Consider the following 4,474-nt stretch of genomic DNA (forward strand, 5'->3'; position numbering starts at 1 on the left):
TTAAGTCATGCTCACTGCTTTCAAATAGATCGTGTAAGTAGGATATACTTCATTGCGCAGTACAATGTTAATGACTTTAGAATTAGTCACACCATGTTTTTTTACTTAAAAACTTGTAGATGAACTTTAACAACAAAATCGGATTTCTATGTTGAGGCAACTTCAAGGCGGGTTTGGAACCCCCTCTGACACTGCATCGTAACACTGAAAGGCTCAAACACCTGCACTATAGCAGTTGCTCTCGTACGAGGGTGTTCAATAATTACCAGGAAAACTGCCCTCATTTCTTCATGTTTCATCAAAAATCATGTTAACTATCATATAACGTAGATTAACGTAGATTAGGAATCACTCATAGTTGAAATGTCAAAATCATATTTTCGCTTGATAAATAGTAAGTAAATGCTAGTCCCCGTGGCAACGTCATATGACGTCATCCGGCCCAATTTTGTCTCTTTATCCGCAGTCCAGGCGTCAGAAGGCAAAAATGTTCAATCACGAAGCTCCTTGATACGGATCGGTGCACCACTATTCAGTGTTCCATTTAATCAATAGATGACAACAATATTAATTTGTTCGTAGGAAAGTGTAGAAAATACATTTAATGGCGAGAAACATTGAACTTCTGTACTGGTAGTTACGAGATGTATCGATCAACGGGGTGTGATACGATATCGTCATAATGGCGTCGGGCCACTTTAGAGGTAGTGGCGTTGCCTTAGAAATCATAAATAAATAATGGGCATATTCTGAAATCTGTAATTTAAATATTCACATTTTATATGTTCTAATCCATCACACTTTCAACTTTTTAGCAAAATAGGACCAGGAATTAAGATATAAGAGCAGTTTTCTGGGTATTTTTGAACATCCCTTGAAAATGCCGTCAATTAGGCCTACATCACTTCCAAATAGTGAACATTCAGATGCCCCTCAGCCGTAGCAAAATGGATCCTTAACAAATTGGCCGTGCTCACTTAACTGTCAACAACAGTTATTTACAAATTATTAATTGAGCCGTGCCACGAGAAAACCAACATAGTGGGTATGCGACCAGCATGGATCCAGACCAGCCTGCGCATCCGCGCAGTCTGGTCAGGATCCATGCTGTTCGCTAACAGTTTCTCCAATTCCAATAGGCTTTAAAAGCGAACAGCATGGAGCCTGACCAGACTGCGCGGATGCGCAGGCTGATCTGGATCCATGCTGGTCGCATACCCACTATGTTGGTTTTCCCGTGGCACGGCTCAATTAATCTCCTCCAGGGATATGATAGTACCTTGTTGTTACCTTTACCTTGAGATCTTTGATCGGAATGTCACTTGCACATCAATTTTTCATTGGATGTTAATTGGAACAAATTGATTCTAAATTCTTGAGCTTCCAGTCACGCGAAATAAATCAGATTGCTAATGTGATGTTTACAGAGATCTGTGTATACCATTACTGTTGACTAAATATAGAGAAATCTGTCCCGTGTTTTTAATTTTCCACTTGACTAGTTTATTCGTAAGTTTCCAGTAAGAAACACATTCTCGTACAAAATTAATTATAGAACTAAAAAAGAATCTGTGAGAGAATGAGAGAAGAATGTAAGGATGACATTGCGACTTTTAATACTAAAACATACAAGACACTTCAATTTTGTTCGAGATACTTAAGACAATTATATTTGTGACGTTGAAGTTCCATCCACAGACAGGTAGCTATTATTGCATGACTGCGACATTTTCCTTTGAAGTTTTGTGTTTTCTAAATTCTGGTATCGCCACGGTTATGTTTCTAAGGGAGGCTCAAAAGGGGAAATATTTAAGATATTTAAAAAATGTGTTCAGTTTACTGTTTTTAATCATGCAATAAATCAATTAGACAATACATACGCGTGTGTTACCGGCGAGTATCATCATGCTTGGGAGAATCTCAGGGAACGTAATTTGATAGCTACGAGGCTCGTTTGCTACCCAAATTACGTTCCCTGAGATTCCCCCGCGCATGATGATACCAGCCGGTAACACACTTTTATGTATTACTTAACTTATACATATCACACTAAAGTGAAAATTATTACACCGGAAGTTGGACTTCGTCGTGTTTTTTTTTTTTCAAAATGTACCAGTCTTGCTATTGTTTCTCTCGTTTTTACGGGAAGAACTGAGTATAGTTTACTCGGAAAATATATGAGCACTGTATACACAAGATGATGGGATGGAAGTGTTTAACAACATTTTCGATGTAGAAAAATAAAGTACTTGTATCTAGTAATTTCAAACTTAATGCCTTATTTACAAACATACCTTTTTGTTCAATTAAAATTACATTTTCTTTCTCGAGTAAAGCTTGGTAACAGATACAAAGCTATCTTGAATCGCATTCCGAAATAAAATAGTTTGCTTTGTGAACGGTACAAACTCAGGGAGGCCAACCCACGTGATTTCTTGGTACTGTACGAGTACACGGAGAAAACCACTCGATTCGTTTTACATTGTTTATAGTTTTCTTGATGGATTTTATTTTTTAATAAAGTAAAAAGCGTCGAAAACAGAACAAGAGGGCCATGAAGGACCTGTATCGCTCACCTGACCTATTGACCTAAAGATCATCAAGATTAACATTCTGACCAAGTTTCATTAAGATATGGTCATAAATGTGGCCTCTAGTGTTAAACAGCTTTTCTTTCGATTTGACCCAGTGACCTAGTTTTTGACCAGACACGACCCAGATTCGAACTTGACCTAAAGATCACCAAGATTAACATTCTGACTAAGTTTCGTGAAGATACAGTCATAAATGTGGCCTCTAGAGTGTTAACAAGCTTTTCCTTTGATTTGACCTAGTGACCTAGTTGTTGACCCCACCTGACCCAGATTTGTATATGACTTAAAGATCATCAAGATTAACATTCTGACCTAATTTCATTAAGATATGGTCACAAATGTTGGCCTTGACAGTGTAAACTAGCTTTTCCTTTGATTTGACCTGGTGACCTAGTTTTTAATCCTACATGACCCAGATTCAAACTGGACCTTGAGATCATCAAGATTGACAATCTGACCAAGTTTCATGAAGATACAGTCATAAATATGGCCTATAATAATAATAATAATAATAATAATAAAATCTTTATTTAATGAAGGTAACATACAAAGTGTACATAACATGAAAATGAAACGTAAACTTATTTTCAGCATGGCCTTCAGTTAACAACAACAACAATATACGATAAATTTCACAAAATCATATTTAAAAAAAAAAAAAAAAAAAAAAAAAAAAAAAAAAATATATATATATATACATGTAACACAGTGTTAACAAGCTTTTCCTTTGATTTGACCTGGTGACCTAGTTTTTGACCCTGGATGACCCAATATCAAACTCGTCCAAGACTTTGTTGAGGGTAACATTCTGACCAAGTTTCATTAAGAGTGGGCCCAAATTGTGACTTTCAGAGTGTTAACAAGCTTTTCCTTTGATTTGACCTGGTGACCTTGTTTTTGACCCCAGATGACCCAATATCGAACTCATCCAAGATTTTATTGAGGGTAACATTCTGACCAAGTTTCATTAAGTTTGGGCCAAAAGTGTGACCTCTAGAGTGCTAACAGTCAAATTGTTGACGACGGACGACTGACGATGGATGGACGACGGACACAGGGCGTTCACTAAAGCTCACCTTTGAGCACTTCGTGCTCAGGTGAGCTGAAAACGCGTGCTCTCCTCAGCATAAAATGTCTGTCGTGTTCAAGTTTCCAGTGCGTATGTTACCTACACATTTGGTCCGTGAAAAAAAAATGAGGGAATTGTAAGAATGGCTGGCTGCCGTTTTGTGCCGAGGAAAGCACCCCTTTTCTATCTTGGACGCTTTTCAATTTATCAAGTAATAAGGAAAAGCTATTTTCACCGGTCACGTGACATGGCATAGACCTTTCCATTTAAACTCAGACGCCTCCTATGAGCACTGAAGCACGTGATTTAGTGACTCTATCATGACGATTAGTTTCAAATAAGGTTGAAAAAAGTGTCTTTATGACCTTGTATCGCTCACCTGACCCACATTTTAGCACACTGATGACACAGTTTGCAATTTTACCTAGATTTCATTAGGGTCAGGTTTCCGATGATTACGGAGCGACAAGGCTTTTGTATGATTCAACCTAGTAAGACCCATGATAGGTCAGTTCTGAACCTGATCACTGTGACCTAATTCTGACCTTCAATGACCAGTGTTTTAACTGGACCTAGGTTTCATAAAGATAAATCCTGATTCTGACAAGAATTCAGGAAAACGCATCTGTGAAGAGTTTAAAAAGCTTTCTCTGGTAGGGGATGCTGAATGCAAAAAATCTATGATTAAAATTAAACAAATGAAAATTTAGTTGAAGAGAGCACCTCCAAATCCAGGATTGGAACCCACAACCTCAAGATTCTTCACATTCTGCAATCTAAATAGGACCCAAACAGTAGAAAACATGGCAAG

This window comes from Mercenaria mercenaria, chromosome 6, assembly GCF_021730395.1.
Source record: "Mercenaria mercenaria strain notata chromosome 6, MADL_Memer_1, whole genome shotgun sequence".
NCBI classification, from domain to species: domain Eukaryota; kingdom Metazoa; phylum Mollusca; class Bivalvia; order Venerida; family Veneridae; genus Mercenaria; species Mercenaria mercenaria.